Source organism: Ovis aries, chromosome 15, assembly GCF_016772045.2.
Source record: "Ovis aries strain OAR_USU_Benz2616 breed Rambouillet chromosome 15, ARS-UI_Ramb_v3.0, whole genome shotgun sequence".
NCBI classification, from domain to species: domain Eukaryota; kingdom Metazoa; phylum Chordata; class Mammalia; order Artiodactyla; family Bovidae; genus Ovis; species Ovis aries.
Genome location: NC_056068.1, coordinates 75,470,709 through 75,493,953, shown reverse-complemented (window position 1 = coordinate 75,493,953; position 23,245 = coordinate 75,470,709). Strand labels below are relative to the sequence as shown.

The window sequence follows — 23,245 nt, the reverse complement described above, 5'->3', positions numbered from 1 at the left end:
ACTTAAGCCCCACAAGCCTCTCCAAGAAAGAAGCTTCTCTAAAGCATGTATTCTAGGAGTAGAAGCCCAGCCCTGAGACAACAGCAAAACAAGATTAGTTTGCCTGCTACTCAACTTGCTCCAGGAACTTGGCAGAGACTGCTTATTGCTGTTTAGTTGCTAAGTCGAGTCCAACTCTTTTGCGACCCTATGGACTGTAACCCACCGGGGTCCTCTGTCCATAGGATTTTCCAGGCAAGAATACTGGCGTGGGTTGTCATTTTCTTCTCCAGGGTCCTCTTGCCCCTGAATTTTCATGGGTACATGGCTTCCCAGGGTAAAGACAAATTCCTAGTTAGGTGTGGCTATGTGACTTTATTTTGGCCAGTGGAATGTAAGTGGAAATGTTCTGTGCTATTTTCAAGATGTGTCCTTATGGCTAGGAGACATGCCTTTCCTCTTTGAGCTTCCTGCTGCTTGGAATGTAGACATGATAACTAGAGCTTGAGCAGCTGTCTTGGACCTAAGATGAAAACCACTTATTGAAGATGTCACAGCAGCAAGATAGAAGCCTGGTCCCTGATGCTGAGCGGTCGCACCTTACTGTAGGCTGTGCATCTCTGGATTTCTTTTACATGACAGAGAAATAAACCTCTGCCTTGTTTCCCTGCTCTTTTGTTTATGTGTAATAGGTCCTAATCATAAATAATAAGATTATAGCTGCCTCTTTGCAGGAGATGCAATTACAGGGAAAATGTTTGGAAGTAACATACATATTCAAAATGGGGAGCATGGTCAGTAAATCTTCTCAACAGAATATTGTGCAATTGTTTAAAGTAACAACTATTAAAGGCTTTAATAGGGAAATGATACAATGCAAAACAATAATGCTATTGTATCTCTGCTTAAATTAAACACAAATTATGTAGAGGAATTCTCTGGCCCTCTAGTGGTTAGGACTCCACACTTTCACCACCATGGCTTGGGTTCAATCCCAGATTGAGGAACTAAAATCCCTCAAGCCACATGGTGAGATCGAAAGAATAAATAGAAAAAATTATTATGGTATGGACCTAACAGAAGCAGAAGATATTAAGAAGACATGGCAAGAATACACAGAAGAACTGTACGAAAAGGATCTTCATGACCCGGATAATCACAATGGTGTGATCACTCATCTAGAGCCAGACATCATGGAATGTGAAGTCAAGTGGGCCTTAGAAAGCATCACTACGAACAAATCTAGTAGAGGTGATGGAATTCCAGTAGAGCTATTTCAAATCCTGAAAGATGATGCTGTGAAAGTGCTGCACTCAATATGCCAGCAAATTTGGAAAACTCAGCAGTGGCCACAGGACTGGAAAAGGTCAGTTTTCATTCCAATCCCAAAGAAGGGCAATGCCAAAGAATGCTCAAACTACCGCACAACTGCACTCATCTCACATGCTAGTAAAGTAGTGCTCAAAATTCTCCAAGGCAGGCTTCAGCAATACATGAACCGTGAACTTCCTGATGTTCAAGCTGGTTTTAGAAAAGGCAGAGGAACCAGAGATCAAATCACCAACATCCGCTGGATCATGGAAAAAGCAAGAGAGTTCCAGAGAAACATCTATTTCTGCTTTATTGACTATGCCAAAGCCTTTGACAGTGTGGATCACAAGAAACTGTGGGAAATTCTGAAAGAGATGGGAATACCAGACCACCTAACCTGCCTCTTGAGAAATCTGTATGCAGGCCAGGAAGCAACAGTTAGAACTGGACATGGAACAACAGACTGGTTCCAAATAGGAAAAGGAGTACGTCAAGGCTGTATATTGTCACCCTGCTTATTTCACTTATATGCAGAGTACATCATGAGAAACGCTGGACTGGAAGAAACACAAGCTGGAATCAAGATTCCCGGGAGAAATATCAATCACCTCAGATATGCAGATGACACCACCCTTATGGCAGAAAGTGAAGAGGAGCTAAAAGCCTCTTGATGAAAGTAAAAGAGGAGAGTGAAAAAGTTGGCTTAAAGCTCAACATTCAGAAAACGAAGATCATGGCATCTGGTCCCATCACTTCATGGCAAATAGATGGGGAAACAGTGGAAACAGTGTCAGACTTTATTTTTGGGGGCTCCAAAATCACTGCAGATGGTGACTACAGCCATGAAATTCAAAGACACTTCCTCCTTGGAAGAAAAGTTATGACCAACCTAGATAGCATATTCAAAAGCAGAGACATTACTTTGCCGACTAAGGTCCGTCTAGTCAAAGCTATGGTTTTTCCAGTAGTCATGTATGGATGTGAGAGTTGGACTGTGAAGAAGGCTGAGTGCCGAAGAATTGATGCTTTTGAACTGTGGTGTTGAAGAAGACTCTTGAGAGTCCCTTGGACTGCAAGGAGATCCAACCAGTCCATTCTGAAGGAGATCAGCCCTGGGATTTCTCTGGAAGGAATTATGCTAGAGTTGAAACTCCCGTACTTTGGCCACCTCATGCAAAGAGTTGAGTCATTGGAGAAGACTCTGATGCTGGGAGGGATTGCGGGCAGGAGGAGAAGGGGATGACCGAGGATGAGATGGCTGGATGGCATCACTGACTCAATGGATGCCACTCTGAGTGAACTCCGGGAGTTGATGATGGACAGGGAGGCCTGGCGTGCTGCGATTCATGGGGTCGCAAAGAGTCGGACACAACTGAGCGACTGAACTGAACTGATTATAGGATATATCCAAGGACTTCATGGGAATATAAATAAATTAAAACTTTTTGTTTTGGAAGATGATCACGTTCTTTTGTTTTCAGTTCAGTTCCAGGCCTCCCTGTCCATCACCAACTCCCGGAGTTCACTCAGATTCACACCCATCGAGTCAGTGATGCCATCCAGCCATCTCATCCTCGGTCGTCCCCTTCTCTTCCTGCCCCCAATCCCTCCCAGCATCAGAGTCTTCTCCAATGAGTCAACTCTTCGCATGAGGTGGCCAAAGTACTGGAGTTTCAGCTTCAGCATCATTCCTTCCAAAGAAATCCCAGGGTTGATCTCCTTCAGAATGGACTGGTTGGATCTCCTTGCAGTCCAAGGGACTCTCAAGAGTCTTCTTCAACACCACAGTTCAAAAGCATCAATTCTTCGGCGCTCAGCCTTCTTCGCAGTCCAACTCTCACATCCATATATGACTACTGGAAAAACCATAGCCTTGACTAGACGGGCCTTAGTTGGCAAAGTAATGTCTCTGCTTTTGAATATGCTATCTAGGTTGATCACAACTTTTCTTCCAAGGAGGAAGTGTCTTTGAATTTCATGGCTGTAGTCACCGTCTGCAGTGATTTTGGAGCCCCCCAAAATAAAGTCTGACACAGTTTCTACTGTTTCCCCATCTATTTCCCATGAAGTGATGGGATCGGATGCCATGATCTTCGTTTTCTGAATGTTGAGCTTTAAGCCAACTTTTTCACTCTCCTCTTTCACTTTTATCAAGAGGCTTTTAGTTCCTCTTCGCTTTCTGCCATAAGGGTTGTGTCATCTGCATATCTGAGGTGATTGATATTTTCCCGGCAATCTTGATTCCAGCTTGTGGGTAAGATAAACTATTATTGCTCACAGTTGGTAATCCATACTGTGATGATCTATATGATTTATTAAATTATGCTTGGAATGAACATATTACCATATTTGTGCTGACCATGTTAGTCTGTCTACTAAGAGAGTTCAAAAAAACGCCATAGTTGCGACGATAACACTTTGTTGAATTTAGAACCCAAAGAGACTATTGGTTATTATGTATTATTAAGAAGCACGCCTGTGGTTTTAGGTCTTTGCAATAAAATAAAAGCAGTATGTGTATTATATTTCCTGCCGTAAGATCAGACTACACAACCCTGAACGTTCCCAGCTTTTCTCAGCTATGCTTATGGGAGCTAACTGGAGCTTGAATAGAGATGATTTGTTCCTCAGCCTGGATTCTCTCTGTGCCTGTTGGCTCAGGTGGGATAAATACTGTTGAGAGTCCATAAGGTAGTCGCTGAATTACAGTTAAGTAACAAAGCGTTATCATACTATGACTTGCTCTTCAACATTCTCAAGAGAAATTCCGGTTCTCTAAACGAGTTAGCCCGCACTCGACACAGAAAATGGCAGAAGCCTAGTCTACTCCGACTCCATGGCTTATGATCTGGGTTCGTTTATTTACGCCTTGGACAGGAGCCGGACCGGGAGTTGGAGCGAAGCTGCTTCTCGACGCTCGACTGCGGTTCCCTGAACGATTGCTTGGGCGCTCCTCCTTTGAGGTCTGGGGCGTTCGTCTATTCGGTGATCTCCTGCGCCGTCTTCTCGCTTGATGTCTCCCGAGCGGCGGCGGCGGCGGCGGCGGCGCCGGGTCGAAGGCTGTCTCGTCCGCGAGGCCCCCGCGCTCAGGCTGCTTTCTCCCGCCGGTCGGCGGAGCGGACCCCTCGCTTCCTTCTTGCCTCTCCTTCTAGTGCGCGGCTCAGTCCACCCGTTGGGCTGCAAACCGAGCCCCCGCCCGCCTCGCAGGTAGGCCCAGGAGGAGCCTGGGAGGCCCCGGCCCGGCATCCTTCCGCTGCCGGGTTCGGAAGACCTTGGCGCCGGCGGGTGGGTGGGCGGGAGGGCCGGTCGGCCGCGGAGACTCGGGCAGAGGAGGAGCTACACGGCGGCGGCGTTCGGGGGCGCGGTCGGAGAGGCGGCGGGCAGCGGAGGGAGAAGCCGGAAGGAAGGAGGGATGCTGGTTTTGCCGCCTGGAGTGGCCCGGGAGGGAGGGTTCGTTGGGTCCGGGGAGGGTGTCGGTACCCCCAGTGTTTGGGGGAAGCCGCTTTCCAGGAACGGATAGAGCTTTGCGCGCTTTGGCCTCCCGACCCCCAAAGGCTCCGGGTGTCACGACTCAGTTGTACTGGGGGACACTCTCCAAGTCCGGCCTTCGAAGGGACCCTTGACTAGGTGGAGGCTTGAGGCCGCAGGGCCCTCCGGTTCCTCTGAGCCAAGTGTCACGTTCTCGCCTTTTTTGGGGTAGGGAAACTGAGGTTCATCTGGGACGTGACTTTCCCCGTATCCAGCACAGATCTTTAAATGCACCGTGAGTTCATTTTTTCGTTGTTTACCAGTTCAGTGTGTCCCTCCCGCCCCCCCCCCCCATACTTAACCCGTCATTTTATCCACATAGTGATTTGTCGTTTGATCGTCTCTCTAGTCCCTCCTTCCGAGGAATATAGGTAAATTCCGTCCCTGGAGACTTCAGAAGTAAAGGGAACACGCAGTCTTGCGGCTGCTTTTGCTTTGAAAGTCTGTATCATTTTAGCGGGAGGAGTCATGACAATTTCTTTTTGTTTCTTGATATAAAATTTTGTTTGCTGTCTGGTTTACTTTCGCGTTGATACTTTCTGTCTCCTTCCTCAGCCTGTTTCTCACTGGAAGTCTTTCAACTGTGGTGTTAAGTACTTAATGTCCTGAAGAGGATGGTCAAGATTTTGAAGTCAGATATTTGTCCTGAGAGACTGCTTTCTAGGAAGAATCCAAATAAAACCTAAGGAGTCGCTTTTGTGCCGGTGTTGTGTATTGCATTAGTGACTTAGTTACTGCATATACTAGAGTTTAAAAGGCTATGTGTAGAAATCATTCAAATATTGACATATTTAAATCGAAAGTTTAAATATGGGAACTCCATTATCTTTTCCTTTTCTCTCCTAGCCCGGAAACTTTGGAGACTAAATGTTCTTCCTCGTTTTATTTTCATTGGATTTAGTGGCATGATTCTAATTTGTGTAATTTCTTTGTTGAAAAAAATAATCAACCTAGAGGTCATTCTAGGTTGAATAAGTATTTCCATAGTACAAATTTAGAATCAGTAGGAGTTGGGTTTTCTTAAGGGAGAAGAGACTAAATTTGTAGTCCTTGGAGTGAGACTGTACAAGTCTATGTACTTTAACAAATTTAGACTTCTCACATGACTTTTGGAAGGATTATTGTTTTTTCCTTGTATTATCATTATCATCATCATTTTAGTGAGGTCAGCAGGATTTAAATGTAGGGCCCTTGATCTTGAGTGATTTCCTAATTGCCAGATCCTGAGTGCTCCCTGGAATAGATTAATGAAGAGTCACTAGACTGTCTTTATGGAGAATCTATATTGGGAAGTTAGGCTAATGTGTGTTCTCTGAAAAAGTTTCTATGACAGAAGAGAATTTAATATCAGAGAAAAGAATTTAGAGGGCTTCCCCAGTTCGATCCCTGATCTGGGAAGAACGTCTGGAGAAGTAAATGGCAAACCACTCCCATACTCTTGCCTGGGAAATCCCATGGACTGAGGAGCCTGGTAGGCTACAGTCTATGGGGTTGCAAAAGAGACACAATTTGCTGAACAATGACAATGAAGAATTTAGAGAAGGGAGGGACATATTCCCCTGGAGATTGATAGGTTCTGCATAGAATTTAGAGTTAGTGGCTCCTGATGAATGCTAAATAAGAAATGAAATTCGCTGTAAGTGTCAGGAAGAAATTTTGGGGTATTTTGTTATGCTTCCATGGAAAATAATTAGCAGAGGTTTAAGTTGAGTTGAAGAGGACCAGGAATTTGGTTGTCGTGGAAAGGGGTAGAGCTTCTTATCAGCTTCCCCCCCTGCTTTGTGGTAGACGTTCACTCAACCTTTACCTTTCTCGGTTAAATCTTGTGTTCTGCTAATGTCAGGTCAAGCTCTCTTCTGGCCTTTCTTTTCAGAATTTACAAATTCCGAATGTGGCTGAATTATTCTGTCTTCTCTTTTAGTAAGAAAGTTCTTGGGGATTGTTAAAGATGTGAACTTCTTTGAATGTCTTTTAGAACTTATCCTGAAAGAAGTTATGTATACCACTTGAAAAAGACTAGTTATATATATATCACTTGAAAGCAGTTGGTTATTTTTATTAACAGAATAATAGCTTAGTTTTATACTGTATAATTTTCAAAATATTTTCAAGTTGTGTTAGGTTACTTATGAAACTTTTATCCTTTTGATCACACTCCTTTATGCTGCTTATTAATACTGAATCCAAAACAAACATTTATGGTCTTCAAGGACCTTCATGAATGTTGACAATTTACATTGGTGGTTTAATCTCACTCTTCTCATTTATCTAACTCTTAAAAGACTTGGAAGAAACAGTTTGTTGTTCGTACACTGCGTTCTCTTTTTTAAAGATACTTCTCAGCCCTGATCAAGTTATTTTGGAATGGGATGCAAATCTTTTTGCCCAGTGGTTTGGTTTACCAAAAAAAAAAAAAAACCTAAGGTTTTTTAAGTTCCTTTAATCATAGTCATGCTTGTTTCTTTCTCCAATTGTTCCTCATAAACCCAGAGAGAACTTTCTGTTTCTTGTCATATTTTTTTGTTTGTACGGAAGTGCTGTGGTACCACCTCTGCTGCGGCTTGGGGATATAATTGATGTTTTGTATTTTCAAACCCCTCCTTCCCCCAAGTTAATTAGATCAGGTTTTTTGGGTCCCTTTTTCTCAAAGCTAAAATTAGTTACTGATAGATAAAAATTTTGTGATCAGTTATTGTCAATATATTTATGTGTCAGTAGTATGCGGCAGTGGAGAAGGAAATGGCAGCCCACTCCAGTGTTCTTGCCTGGAGAATCCCAGGGACGGGGGAGCCGGGTGGGCTGCCGTCTTTGGGGTCGCACAGAGTCGGACACGACTGAAGCGACTTAGCAGCAGCAGCAGCAGTATGCGGCAGTCTGCCAAAGCAATGTGGCTGGAAGAAAACAGATTAAGGAATCAGGCGGCCTGGGTTTAAGTCCTGGGTTTACCATGTTGCTAGCTGAGAAATCTTGTACAGACTATTTAAGGAGGCCATAGGGAAGGTTACTTTCCTTTATTGAGCATTACTGTGTCGTGTTCTTTGCAAGTGTTAATCTCGTTTAATGCTCAGAACAGTCCTTGAAGGTACATGTTATTTTCCCCATGGATACTCAGATCACAGAGAAGTAGATGATATGTTCCAGATCACACAGCACATGTGTAGCAGAGGCAGGACTCAAATTCAAGGCTTTGAGCGCTTTTATGTGTCTGTATTGAAAGAATGGGAAAGATAATGCTGCTATTGTAATAACTTCTGTTGATAAAAAGAAGATACACGAAGCTGCTTTGAAAAGATAAGGTGCTCTTCCAATGTTAACTTCTGTGCAGTCTTGCAGCAACAGTGACTTGATGTCGTCTGGGTTCTCAGTCCCCTTGCTTCTTTGAAGGCAGCATTGTGCCTGACAGTCATGGAAAATAGAAGCAACAAACATTAAGTGCCCTGGAGAAGCTTACTAATGTGTTTGTGTCAACGAACATGTCCTTGGAAGTGCGAGGGAGAGAAGTTTTAGGTGCTGCCTGTGACTGCCTCTATTCCAGTTAGTCCTGGCTTGTTTGTGGATGAGTGTAGTCTCTTCTGGCTTGTTCTCTGTCTCTTCCTTTGCTCTTCGGGTTGATAATCTTCACTTCTTCACCTAAACTTTCTCCTTTCTTCACTGAGCATTGTTGTGGTACTGTGTTTTTGTCCTGAGGTATGAAATACTCCAGTCAGATCTTTTGGATCTCTTTCTTGATTGCACCTGTATGTGTTTTTTTTTTTTTTTGCACCTGTATGTTTCAAGCCTTACCTTTTCAGACTTTTATTCATCTAACAAATAATTATGGAAGGCTCATTAGATGCTGGGATACAAAAGTAAGACAGGAGTGTTCCTGACCTGATGGAATTAATTTGAATGGGGAGCAGAATTGACCAGGTATCTGATAAGGATTGAAATTTAGGCTGTGCTGTAAAGGAAACAGACAAGGGCTGAGGGGGAGAGAGAGATGAAGGCATGAGGAATGCATTAGGCGTTTGTGGGAGTTGACAGTAAGTCCCCTAAAAAGTTGCAATCACAACATACCACGATTCAGTGAATTAAAGTTCTACTGTTGCCGTTACAATGGAAGTCTTCGTAGATTGCTGTATGTAATGTTTGTCTGTTACTTAATGTATGATAACACTGGATTTGGCTTAGTAAAGGATAACCGTGACTTAATGAATATCCAGGATGCTTGACTACTGAATTTAATTTTTACTTTTTACAGTTTCCATTTATTAGTTTTTTCCCCAAAAAAGCTATTCTTTGAAAGTTGAGTTCAGTGAATTTGAAAACTGCGTACGGGCCTTCATATGTTCACAGCAGGGAATAAACTGAAGTATTTAGCTTTATGTAAAGGGAGAGACTTGGGGTTTCCCTTATAACTCAGCAGGGAAGAATCCGCCTGTAATACAGGAGCAACAGGAGGCTCAGGTTCTGTCCCTGCCTGGGTCAGGAAGATCCTCTGGAGGAGGGTATGGCAACCCACTCCAGTATTCTTACCTGGAGAATGCCATGGACAGAGGAGCCTGGTGGGCTACAATCCATGGGGTCGCATATGAGTTGGACACAACTGAAGCGACTTGGCACGCTCGCAGAGGGAGAGACTTAGGAGAATTGTGAAATTAGGGGAGGGAAAATGTAGGCTGCTGTTGAGTGTGTATATATTAATAATAACACCTACAATCTTGTTTGGTACTTTTCCTTCAAGAAATTAAAAGCATTTTGCAAACATTTTTTTTTTTAGCTACTCACTGGAATCATATTTATGTCTGCAGAATTAACTCAGGCAAATTTCACATTTCATGATTTCATTGTTTGTTTATTTCTACTTCCCAGGATAGAACGTATATTCTCCCATGAACCAGAATTACGTTGCTGTAGGTATATATGCTAATGATATAATGAAACATCTGAAATTTTGCCGAGTTGGAGAGGATTCACATGTGTCCTTGATTTTGGGAGAGAATCGGAGTTTTCAGTCTAGCTGACCCATGGAAACAAGGCGGAAGAACGTGTCTCGCCAAACTCTTGGAATAATAGCATTGTGGTCCTGACTGAAGGCAGACAGTCCGAGTCCAAATCACAGTGCCAGCACTTACTAGCTCTGTGACTTGGGCAAGTTACTTAACCTCTCTGTGCCTCTCCTCATCTGTAGAACATCATACGGTGGTTGTGAGAATTCACTGCGTTGACATATGGGCAGCATTTAGAATAGCACATCTCACTGTATACTCCAGCTGTCAAATTGTTTTCAATATCATTACAGCAAGCTAAAGATTATATGTTTCTCAAAAGCAGAACAGGTAATAGTGATGCGGAGATTGAAGTTTAGGGTCTTTTGAGAAAGCTTGAATGAGAATTAGGAATAAGGGACAAAGCACATAAATTGTACCTCCCTCCCCTCAGTGTCCTTCTGAATAACTTAAAGTAAGAGGATGAGCCTTTGCTGGAAAGGAGGAAACCACCAAAGCAACAGTGTTTGAAAGGATTCCAGATACAAGATAGATGGCAAAACTTGGAGGATTTTGTAATATATGTAGCAAAACAGTCCAGCGCTATTTTAGGAACAGAAAAACACTTCTTTGCAAAACAGGTAGAAAATATCAGTATGGAATATTTCTACTAATACTAGTATCTAGTAAAGTTAGATGAATTTTACCATGTATTTTGGACTGTGGTTGGTGCTTGAAGGATCTTGAAGAAAATGATTAAAGTTGTGGAAGAGGGTGATACTTTAGGGAAAAGTCAAAGCTACCAAGTCTCCTTGGGTAAATTTCTGGAAAAGTGAACTGAGTTTTTGCTTAGCTATGAAGACTGAGCGTCCAGTCAAGTTAGTTTTTTTTAATTACTCATCGCTTTATGCCATTATAAACTTGGGGTTTCTTCAGTCTTTGCGTTAACTGTTCATGTCTTTATCTCCACATCTCTGTAAGATTCCTGCTGTATCATTTACAAAAGCCTGTTAAGATGATGGTAAAGTCTTTTCCCGGTCACTCATGCAGGGAGTGTCTCCCGAATGCCTCTGTGGCGGTGGTCAGAGCCCGCGCTCACTGAAGCGCTTCGCGGCAGGTGCTGTCCTTGATGTGCTGCGCCACTGACTCTCTTCATTCTTAGGACAGCCTGATGGCGTGGGGGCTTTGGCTCTCTCCATTTTACAGATATGGACATGGTGGCACAGAGAGCTTAGGCAGTTTGCTCAAGGTTATGGAGCTTGAAAGTAAATGGCAGAACCAGGGTTTGAATCCAAGCAGCCTGGCTCCCCCACTCCTGATCCCTAAATTATTCTGATTCTAAACTACTTTAAACAATTCTAAACTCTCTAAATTACTGCCGCTATACCAGGACTACAGTGGCGGCGGCGGGGGGTGGGGGGGCGACAACCATATTGTTTATGCCCTTATGGAGAGTGTGATCCAGAGGGGGAGAGAGACAGCAAACAAAAAACACACAAATATATAATAATATAGTGTGCAGAGTTTTATGATGGAAAAGTAAAAAGGATTATAGTGGGGGGCATGAATTGTATTGGAGCCTTGGGGGAGATTTCTCTGAAGAAGTGAGGTTTAGGCGGACCTGAGAAGGATGAAAGGGGAGTGGAAGGGAATAGTATGCGTGAAAGCCTTGGGGTGGGAAAGAACTTGGCACGTTGGAGAACCCGAAAGACGCCTGGTGTGGTTTGAATGCAGTGAGCAGGAGGGAGAATGGGGGCATAGGGAGAAGAGAGAGACTTAGGCAGGACTGTGTCAAGGATGCTGTATTTTCCCCCTCAGTATAATTGGAAGCCTTTGAAGGTTTTAAGAATGAGTGTTGTGACCTAATACATGATTTTAAAAAAATTATTCTGGCTACATTGTGGCAATTTTTGGAAATCTTTGAGGGAAAAAATTGGAAATTGTGGAAAATCTGGAAGAGGAGGAAGTTGGGGGGCGTCTAATAATTAGGGTGATTTATAGGGGTCCAGGGGCTTCCCAAGGAAATGGCACCCCACTCCAGTGTTCTTGCCTGGAGAATCCCAGGGACGGGGGAGCCTGGTGGGCTGCTGTCTATGGGTCGCACAGAGTTGGACACGACTGACGTGACTTAGCAGCAGCAGCAGCAGCAGCAGCAGCAGCAGGGGCTTCCCATGTGGCACTAGTGGTAAAGGACTAGTGGTAGTTCTTCCCAGTGGCAAAGAACCCACCTGCCAATGCAGGACACACCCGAGACACCGGTTGGATCTCTGGGTTGGGAAGATCTAACCTGGAGGAGGGCATGACAGTCCACTCCAGTATTCTAGTCTGGAGAATCTCATGGACAGAGGAGCCTGGCGGGGTACAGTCCATGCGGTCGCAAAGAGTTGGAGGCGACTGAAGCAGCTTAGCCCGCGCGCACATGTAGTGGTCCAGGCAAAGAATGGTGATGGTTTGGGTTAGGCTGTAGGCATAGGAGATGGAGGAAGGTAGATAACAGTAGATATTTTAGAATGAGAACAGGAAGACTTAATGATGGATTGGATATGTGGGAAGAGAGAGGTACCAGGTGTGATTCCCAGATTTCTGGTGTGAGTATCTAGGTAGATTAAATTGCTAGTTCTGAGATGGAAGCATAGGAGGAGGAGGAGATTCCAACTATTAGGAAAATTGAGGGAAGGCCTCAATTTCAGTCGTGCTCAGTGTGGGTTATCTGTGAAATAATACAAATGGAGACATCAAGTAAGCTTGTACTGAGCTAATGCTTAGAAGTGGTGCTGGAAATAAATCTGGATGCCCGTGGTATATAGGTAGTGTTTACAGCCAAGGAAAATGGATGCATTTACTCAGACGAAAGGTGTCCAAGACTAGGATTAGAAGATCTCTCAGCACCAAGCTCCTAGGAATTTCGGAGGAAATCTCAAAAACTGAGAGAGGAGCGTGTTTCAAAGAGGAAGTGACCCCCTATATTTTGTTTGATTTAGCAAAATAGAGATCAGTGATGATCGTAGCAAGAACAGCGTTGAAGAAGTGAAAAGGGAGGAAGTGGAGATGGTTGGTGTACTTTGATGATTAGCATGTCTGTCTTCCTATAAGAAGTAAGACTTTGGGACTTCCCTGGTGGTTGGACTCCAGGCTCCCAATGCCGGGGGCCTGGGTTTGATCCCTGGTCAGGGAACTAGATCCCTCATGCCACGTTTAAGATGTGATGCAGTCAAATAAATGAATAAATTTTTTTTTTTTTAAAGTAAGACTTTAACAAAAAGAAGTACCTTTAGAATGTCCAGGAGCATAGGAACCATCCCATTTCATTTTGGTGTCCTTGGCTGCTTTAACCTTGGTGTCTTGCAAAAAAGTTGTATTAAAGCAGAAAGGGGAGAGGGAATGAGGAGATTTGCAGTGATGAGATAACGATTCTCATGGTCTTTATATGTGGCCTCAGAGTTTAAGGCTTAGGTACTTTTCAGCTTTGCTATCATTAGCCTTTCTGTCTTACTCCCTACCTAGTGGGTCTTCTGTACTTCAGTATTATTGGTTTTTTAAAGCTCATTCCATAGCTAGTTAGCTGATACGCTTGGTTATTTATTTTATTTCTCTTTATTCATTCACCTGTTTATTGACTCTTCTTTCTATGTAGGATGCTGTGTAATTATGACTATAGATTTTATTTCAGTTTCTGCTTCGCTTGCCTTTTACACACTCTCTACTCAAAGTCTAATTGGGTATATTGAGGTAATATTAAACATTTTGGCTACTATTCTACCTAGAATTTTGTATGATGACTTTCCTGGGAAAGGCTAAGGATTTTATGGTAATTGTGCCCATTAGTTCTCCTAGCAGTTTTTTTTTTCTTTTAAAATAATTTATCGAGGTAAAATTCACATAACACAAAATTAACCATTTTAAAGTGAACAGTTCAGTGGCATTTGCATAATATTTTGCAACCGCTACCTCTGTCTAGTTTCAAAACATTTCCATCATTCCAAAGTAAATCCTCTTCCCAATTGAGCAGTTTTAAAAAATTTTTTCTCCCCCTGAAATCCAGCAGTCTGCATTCTGTACACACACACACACACACCCACACACACCCCCACACACACCATAATTTGTTGATCCATTCATCTGTTAACAGACATTTGGACTGGTTCCACCTTTGGATATTATGAATAGGGCTACTGTAAGCATGAATGTGTGTGTACTTTTCTCAGTTGTTTTGGGTATGTACCTGGGAGTGGAATTGCAGAGCCCTATGCTAATGTAATTGTTAATGATTCTTTCTGAAATGTAGGGATCAAAGCCAACACCTGTGGTTTCTATAGAGAGTGTGTGATTTGTGAGTTGTTGGCTTAGATTGGGATTGAGACTCTCTTTCCTGTTTGTTTAACTTTTCCAGGAACTGAGTTCTCCGTTACTGGTTTTTATTCTTTGCATTTTACTGATGGCATAATTGAGGTACAGCATCTGCATGGTTTTAACTTCCTATCATCTTCAGAGCAAGTCAGTGATGGAACTGGTAGTTTAAGGCTCTTAATTATGTCCTTTGTGTAGGTGACCCATTTAAAGCCATGTTGTATTTACATGAAGTTGTTTGAAATAGGCTTCCTATATTTTATAATCTCCTGAAGGGATGTTGTTCAGGTGGTGTTAAGCAGATGTTCTCTTTCCATAGTGGACAAGACAAGAGGAGATGTGTTTTAATTGCAACAGAAGGGATATTGATTACAAATTAGAAAGAACTTCCTGACTACAAGATACTTTAATGTTAACCAAGGAGGGTTGTGAAATATCTTTCCCAAAGACTTCGTAATGTTAACCAAGGAGGGTTGTGAAATATCTTTCCCAAAGACTTCGTAAAGATCTTTCTAGGATGATGTCGGTGTGGGCTTGTTAAGAAATGAGGGCAATGACAAAGATGACTTGCTGAGGTCCCTGTTAACCCCAGGAAATAGTAGTGTGATGGTTAATCAGGCAGTGTTGCTGTCATTTTAATGAGTATATTTTCATTTTCCTTATGAAGAAATCATCATTACACAGTAGGTGAATTGCTCAAGGTCTCCTGGTGAAATAGAAGATTAGCATTCTGAACCTTCTTGGCTCACATGTTGAATGCTTAGGGATATGTTCTTTATTATAAATGAGCCTTTTCATAATGGTATGATGTATTATTGTTGTGATTCTTCCTAAGCTGTAGGGATCAAAGCCAACACCTGCAGTTTCCATCAAGTTGGTAATTTGAGAGTTGTTGGTCGGGCTTAGATTGGGACTGAGAACCTTTTTCCTGTGAAAATGGACTTAGTCTCCTGCTACGCATACAGAAAAGGGAGCACATTTTCAGTAGCAGACTAAGAGAATAGATTCTGTTTTTAAATGTATTTTTAATTGGAGGATAATTGCTTTACAATGTTGTGTTGGTTTCTGTCCTCAGCAGCGTGAACCAGCCATGAGTATACCCATATATCACCTCCCTCTAGAGCCGCCCTCCCACCCCCACATCCCGCCTCACTAGGTCAGATAGAGCACTGGGGCTGAGCTCTCTGTGTTGTGTAGCAACTTCTCACTCGCTGTCTGTCTGACACATTGTAACTTTTACACACTGTAACATATGTAATTCAGTGCAGCTCTTTCATTTCCTCCCACCCTCCCCCGCTCCCCCTCTGTCCACAGGCCTCTTCCCTACCTCCGAGTCTCCACTCCTGCCCTGCAAATCGATGAGGCGGTAGATTCTTAGTGGCGAGTTTAGGAAGGGCCAGGTTAATGTTGCCTGGGTGAAGGTGCCCATGAGATCGGCCCATTTTTGGTTTGTGGTGCTTGGAGGAATAGGAGCCAGAAGATGGGCAAAATGAACATTAGATTCTGTTGTAGAACATAAGCATAAAATTACTCATTAAATGCAGTATTAAGTTGCCAATTTATATGCTCAGCTCAGGAAGTGCCAAATTTAAGGTGCTTAGAACAACACTAACTCATTTGCGTGACACTTTTGGTCTGCGTTATGGTGCCTTGTAGGGTATCTCAGGTCTGCTAGGACAGTTGTGCTCTGAGATCCATGGGTCATTGACTGGAAACTTGGCTGGGAGGGAGTATTACCGTTGGTCTCTTTAATGAAAGGTTTGCTAGGTTATTTATTTTAGTTGAGCTATGGGAGCATTTACTTGTTTATGTCTCTGCTACTGAAAATACCATCAAATTGAGATTTCTTGAATTGGCAACAACTATTACCTCTGCAGGATAAAAGAGAGGGGAGCCAACTTTTGAATACTTACCGTATTCTGGGAAGTTTATATTTGTTCCTTCACTTAGTAGTCATAAGAAACCTATAAGGTGGATGGCAACATCTCTGTTGTAAAGGATAAGAAAAAGTGATGCCTCATGAGGGATCTCAGGGCTCTTACGAAAATCATGTGGTGCGGCTTCATTGGTTCTCATACGGGTGTGTGTGTGTGTGTGTGTGTGTGTGTGTGTGCGCGCGCGCTCAGTCATGTCTGACTCTCTGGGACCCCACAGATTGAAGCCTGCCAGGCTCCTCTGTCCATGGAATTTCTGAGATAAGAATACTGGAGCAGGCTGACATTTCATATATGTGTGTATATATATATATATATATATATATATATATATATACACACACGGTATTTTTATATTTTATGTTTTATATTTGTTTTGATCTGTTTTATATTTTAGTGTTTTCACATAAGATATCATTTGGACAAAGGATTTTGCTTCTTAAAAAAGGAAGAAAACATGGAAGACCACCAAGGAATCGTGAAAGAAAATTAGTTAAGACAACCTGAAGATTGAAAAGATGGCTAAATTACATAATTGCCATTCAAGAAATAATGTCGATGTTTGAGGCTGCTCAATGTCACAGCCACATGTACAGACAGGACAGATTTTCTATTCCTAGGGAGTGTGGAGTGGGAGAAGAGCATGGACTCTAGAGCTTAAATTCTAGCCCGGCCCCTGGGCAGCTGTGGGGTTTGGGGATTCTTCTTTAAACCTGGTGTGCACCAATATACACGACGATATAACACCTTTTTTGAGAGTGTTTGTAAGGATAAGGAATAGCATGTAAATACTCTTGAGTGCCTGGCTCATAGTATCAATAGATATCCCCTCAGTACTAGCTATTGCTAAGATACTGATGACGTATGTGGGTGATGGCAATTTTTTAGTGTATTAACATCTCCCGCCCAAATGCCTGAAGAGCTTCTTCCATACCAACGGTAGGTGGGGTAGAAGTAAAGGGTCTCCTTTACCTCTGTGTGTGTATATCTCAGGGGTGCCTAGCATTCCTGTTTGTGATAAAGTTCGTCTTTAAACTGCACGATTCATGAATGCGTCTTATCGTTGATGAAAAGAAAAACTTGAACATCACTAAGTTTGTTTTCATTGGCCATAAAGAAGAAAGAGTGGAAAGGAATGCCATACAGTGAGTTGAGAGACCTGGGCTTTTTGTCTGAGAGCTGCCCTGTGAGTCTTATAAAAATGGGCAAGTAGGTTTATACCTTTTTAAGACTCTGTATTCAAAGTGATGTCTAAGTCATATTTAACTCTGTACATCCATGATTTGATTAAAAACATTCATTTCTTTTCATTGCCAAAATTTCAAAGCATTACAGCATTAAGGAGCTTCCTGCTGATTTGAGCTGGCAAGCTTCCGTTCATACTGAGCATGTCTGGGGCAGTGTTTTGTATAGAAGGCCACTGCACACCTTTTGCCAAGGATCACAGAGAGAAACATGTGACTTGTAGAATATCCAAATGGAACTGAAACTAAGAACAGTTGTAAGGAAGCTAATGTGAGAGAGTGTCTCTTGCTTTGGGGCTGATGGTTGGATTTTTCAAACCCACAGCACTTTGTATAACGCCATGTTTCAATATGGCAGTTCCAGTTCCAGTATACTGCCGCTGCCTTCAGAAAACTGATGTTGAAGACCTTTTCTGTGTTGTATTTGTTGGTTTTTTATCTCTCTGTCACTGTCACCTATAATAGGTCCTGGCACATATATAGTCCCCCCAGACATGCTAAATGGAAAAGCATCTGATAAAGTGGGGAAAGCACTTGTAGCTTTGAATGCCATCTTCACCATGTACTGGCTGTTTGATCAAGGGCGAGTAATTTCACATCAAGCCAGCTTTTGGTCTGTAAAATGGCAAAGGGGTAGCAAGGGGCTCTGGAGATGGAGTACGCAAAACATGAAGCCCTAATAGTGGTAGTCTGCACTGTTATTAACAAGATATTTTGCACTTCTGCTTGAAGGGGGAATATATTTTCAGGGAAGCTTGTTTGCTGTGGCTTCAGTATGTGGGAGAATTATCCCCTCTTGCAAGTTTTTGCTCAAAAGAAATCATTTAGCATTTCTTCCTCTGTGGGCCCATAAGGATGGTTACTTGGAGGAGGCAGAGAAGGGGGTAGGATCCTGGAAGAGCTGCTGCAGACCTTGCATTTCTGCAGATCTCTTTAGAATGCCACTCTATACTGTGCTCTCGCTGAAGGCACCTGACTCAGCGACAGCACGCGAGCATTAGAAACACTTGCCCCAATCAGAAAATATTCTATACTTGCCATCCTGCTTGGCACTTAAAGACTTTTTTTCCCCTTCAGCTCTCTATGATATAGTGATTAAAAAAAGAAGTTGGCCATGTGGCATGTAGGATCTTATTTCCTCAATCAGGGATTGAGCCCATACCCCCTACATTGGAAACACAGAGTCCCAGCCACTGGCCTGCCAGGGGAGTCCCTGTGTAACAGGTAAAGAAGGTAGGCTTTAGGTTGACATATAGTATATATGATCCCATTTTGATACAGAAAACAAAATCTGTTGACCACAGACTGTTGTTTTGCTTGTTGCACGAGGTGTGTGTTACCTTTTGTTTTGTTCTTGTTTTTCCTTTTTTTCTGATTAGCCTTTGTTTACAGACAGTTTTAGGTTTCAGGCAGTCTTAAGAAATGACAGTGAGATAGATCCCCTGTGCCCTGTACCCGTTTTCCTCCAGTGGCAATGGTAGCATCTTCGAAAACCAGAGCACACCGTTAACAGCCGGGGTGCTGCCAGTGATGCAGTCAGGATGCCAGGCGTTTCCATCCCACAGGGTCTCAGTGCCCTTTTGTGGTCACTCCCACCTCCACGTCACCGTGAGGTGACAGTGCAGTCGATAAAGTTGCAGTAAAGCTTTTGTGCAGAGAGTGGAAAACATATCCCCCGGGGAAGGCGGCCAGTATCTCCCTCCCCAAGCTCTGTAATCCCACAGGTCTGTCTTCCTTTGCCATTTCAAGAATGTCACGTAAATAGAATCATATAGTATGTAACCTTTTTTTTTTTTAATTAAAATTTTTTTGCTGGGGGGCTGCTCCATGGCTTGTGGGATCTTAGTTTCTAGGCAGAAATTGAACCTGGCCCAGGCAGTGAAAAGTACTGAGCGCTAACCATTGGACCGCCAAGGAATTCCCAGAATGTAGCCTTTGGGATCGTTTTTTTTTTTTTTTTTTTTCCCCCCAGTGCACTGTAATTCCCTGGACTGTCATCCGAGTTGCATGTATCATTTTTAATTGCTGGGTAGTATTCCCAGGTTTGGATATGCCTTAGTTTCGTTTAGTGACTTGCCCACTGAAGAACTTCTGAGTTTTTCCCCAGTTCTTGACTATTACAGATAAAGCTGCTATAAACATTTGTGTACAATTTTTTTGTGTGAATGTACATTCTCTGGATAAATGCCCAGGTGCAATTGCTGGGTCATGTGGTATGTATTGCTTTAATAAATTTTTTTTGTTAAAGAAAGAAAATTAGAGGTAAAACAACTAGTTCAGTTATTCCTGAATGCTACATTTCTTTTTTTAATCCTGGCTGCACCAGGTCTTAATTGCAGCACACGGGATCTTCAGTCTTCCTTGTGGGGTGTGAAATCTTTAGTTGTGGCATGCAGACTCTTTAGTTGCAGCATGTGGGGTCTAGTTCCCTGACCAGGGATCAAACCCTGGCCCCCTGCATTGGGAGCGCGGAGCCTCAGCCACTGGACCGCCAGGGCAGTCCCTCAAACCCTGCATTCTTGGTGCACATAATTTACTTACATCACTTTCTGGTGTTTTGCTCTAGCATCAAGGCAGTAATAATCATAACACTGTAGTTTTCCTTGTCTCTTTCAACGGATGATCTGTGTGTATATGACAAATAATGATTAACACAGCCTACCGGGGGTAAGTAATGGTTAGCGCAGGTGAGGTGAGCTCCTTTCTAGATAGGGTAAGTTGTGGGTCTTGTGGAATTACGGCTATAGCCCTGTGCTCTGACATGGAGTTATTCAGAGTTATTCCTTCTCTCTCTATCTCCTGAATTAACTCTCTGTCACATAGGTGTGAAGACATGAAAAGGGTGTTGTGTTTTTTCTGTGTCTGAGGTTTACTGCTTGTTGTATAGAAGCTGTAGGGCTTCCCTGCTGGCTCAGAGGTTAAAGCGTCTGCCTCCATTGTGGGAGACCCGGGTTCGATCCCTGGGTTGGGAAGATCCCCTGGAGAAGGAAACGGCAACCCACTCCAGTATTCTTGCCTGGAGAATTCCATGGACTGAGGAGCCTGGTGGGCTGCAGTCCACGGGGTCACAAAGAGTCGGACACGACTGAGTGACTTTACTTACTTACTTAGAGTGGTTAGAGCATCTACTTTGGCATCTGATTGAATTTGAACCTCCCCTCCACATGGGCAGATCATTTAACCTTTCTAAGCCTCAGTTTTGTGATTTGTGAATGGGGATAATGGACACTATGCTCATAGTGTCACTGTGAGAAGTAAATGAGATGATGTGCAGAAAAATGCTTAGTTAGCGCTGTCAGGTATGCTGCGAACATTCAGTGAATGTTCCATGAAAGTATTGTTGCATTCTACCACTCATCTTTATCAGTCAGTGGATGATAAATATTGGTGGATAAATATTGGGATCTTACTGCCATATGCGTAAAGGCTTTAAGTTTGCTGTAAGTTTTGAGGCAAGAATGCTTCCTTTGAAGGCTATTTCAAATTTAGTCTTATATATGTAGTTATTTTGGAGAAGGCAATGGCACCCCACTCCAGTACTCTTGCCTGGAAAATCCCATGGACGGAGGAGCCTGGTGGGCTGCAGTCCACGGGGTTGTGAAGAGTGGGACACAACTGAGCGACTTCACTTTCAGTTTTCATTTTCATGCATTGGAGAAGGAAATGGCAACCCACGCCAGTGTTCTTGCCTGGAGAATCCCAGGGACGGGATTCTCAGCCTGGTGGGCTGCCATCTGTGGGGTCGCACAGAGTCAGACACGGCTAAAGCCACTTAGCAGCAGCAGCATGTAGTTATTTAAAAATAGGAAGTGATGTTGGATTATATTGTAGTATTAATTTGAATGAAAATATTTTAACGTTTCTCCTTATTCATATTTTCTCAGGCTCATAGTAATAAAAAAATAGAAATGATTCTGAATTCTTGATTTCCTCCCTTTAATCTGTCCCCTCTGAACAACATTACTATTTATATATTCTTCCTAGCATTTATCAATACTTGAAAGTGTCACTTTTTATTGCATAAATAATCTTATAAGCTCCTTGAGGGCAGGAATGCTCTCATTGGCTCTAGGCTCCTCAGCGCCTAGAGTAGTGCTGGGCGCCTAGATATTCAGTAAACACTTGCTGGCTGGCTGTAATTGCTTTTGCATCTTTCTTGTCCCCCTTAGTGTTTTTTGTTTGGAAATTTGGGGAAATGCAGTCCAACTTCCAGTCAGAGCTTAAAATGACTAGTTTCTTAAAATCCAGTGTCTTATTTTGATTGGCTGAGGAATGTGATTGGCGAGGTAGAAGGGGCACTGGACCTTTTAGCATAAGAGCTCTGCGTTTAATAATTTGACTTCTCCTTTTCCTGAAGCCTTGAGGGAAATTTTTCCTTTCCCTGTTCTAGTCAGCCAAGAACCTGACCTGGGCTGACTCTAACACTGGAGAACACTGAACGCAGTATCTGCTGAGCCAAGGGCTGAGAGTCAAGCTCTGATACTATCTGAAGGCAAAGCCTGAATTCAAATCCTGCTTTGCCTACTGACTCATCTTGCAAACCTGGATGAATTTCTCAGCCTCTTCCAGGTGTACGTTTTCTCATTTGCCTGGTGAGCAATCCTGTCTGTCTGGGCTTGTGAGGACGCCTCATTGAGAGCCCTCAAAGCTTTGTTACGGTGCTGTCGCTATGGTTCCAGGGGTGTCCAGGAACGGCTGGGGGCCGTGTGGCGCTCCAGGAAGGAGAGCTGGACTCTCTCGTCCCCAAAGACTACGCAGAAAACAGAAAGACGTGCTCCTTCGTGACTTGAAAGCGGCTTCTACTTCAGCCTCCTAATGTTGTTTGTAGATGAGAGGTATGTTGTTGCCAAAGCCGTTAGGCCTGTGTGCCTGAAGCAGCTGGGGTCTGTTCTCGACTCTGGGGTTAAGCTGTCTTTGTCTCCATGAAATTTCTTCCATCGAAAGCTGCTCTTTTTTGTCTTTCTCTCTCTTTTGCTAGTAGGAAGTCTCTTGCCACTTTTGTGAGCCTTCCTGGTCCTGTTGATAGCTTGCGACTCAGAAGTTGAGCTTCAGTTTCTTCTTGGTTCAGTGATTTCTTCTGTGTTCTTCCAAGAACCTGAAGGGGTTCTTATGGTTTCAGCTCCCTCTTTGCCCCAGAAGAGTTTGCAGGTTAAAAACTTCTTTTCTTTTCATTCTTCTGAGGGGAGAATAAGGAAGATTGTCAGTCTCAAATTTGGGTCTTACAGCTTTCTGTTCCCAGTTTTGATCATATTTTGTTTTTGAGGATACTTTCCTGTGTTGCAGACATTAGGTTACATCCTTGTGAGTTACTTTTGGAAGCTCTGGTCAGCAAAATCTGTAGCAGAAAAGCTGGTGTTTTGTTCCTCCCCTTTATTATAATAACAATCACTCGAATTTTTTTAGTTTCCTATCTTCAGAGCATTTTGAAAGTTGTCAGCTTCTTTGTGATATACCCTTAGTGGTCTGCCTTACACTGAGTTTATATATTTAAAAAGCTTGTTGGGGGGTGTGAATGTAAGAAAAAGAGGTCACATTGCTTGCTTATCTCTTGGTAAATTTGGGCTGACAACCTTTGTATAGGTATTTGATTCACTGTAACCTCTTAGTCTAACTTTCTAGAAGCAGACCAGTTGTATTTTAGAGTGTTCGTAATTCTGAACATAAATGCTGTGCATGTCTGCAGTACAGGTGCAGGTTCTGTTAACATTAAAAAAAAATTGTTTAGTTTATTTGGCTGTGTTGGGTCTTGGTTGCAGCAAGCGGAATCTTTGTTGCGTCATGCATGATCTTTCGTGGCGGTGGGCGGACTCTCTAGTTGAGGCAGGCAGGCTTAGTTCCTCCTTGGCATGTGGGATCTTAATTCTCTGACAAGGGATTGGACCCATGTCCCCTGCATTGCAAGGTGAATTCTCAACCACTGGATCACCAGAGAAGT

At 43.0% G+C, this 23,245-nt stretch overlaps 1 protein-coding gene across 9 annotated transcripts in view; it reads left to right on the top strand.

Moving 5' to 3' along the window:
- The first annotated feature begins 4,290 nt into the window (after positions 1–4,290).
- The window catches only part of AMBRA1 (autophagy and beclin 1 regulator 1), a 165,800-nt gene continuing 146,845 nt past the window's right edge, over positions 4,291–23,245 (top strand). For 7 of the 9 annotated variants that reach the window (XR_006056427.2, XM_027979697.2, XM_027979696.2 and 4 more), the window contains exon 1: positions 4,291–4,497. The gene's annotated coding sequence lies outside the window, so the exon portion shown is untranslated. Of the gene's footprint in view, positions 4,498–4,657; positions 5,054–21,647; positions 22,146–23,245 lie in introns of those variants that run through there. The other 2 variants (XM_027979692.3, XM_060400066.1) reach the window with 2 other exon arrangements.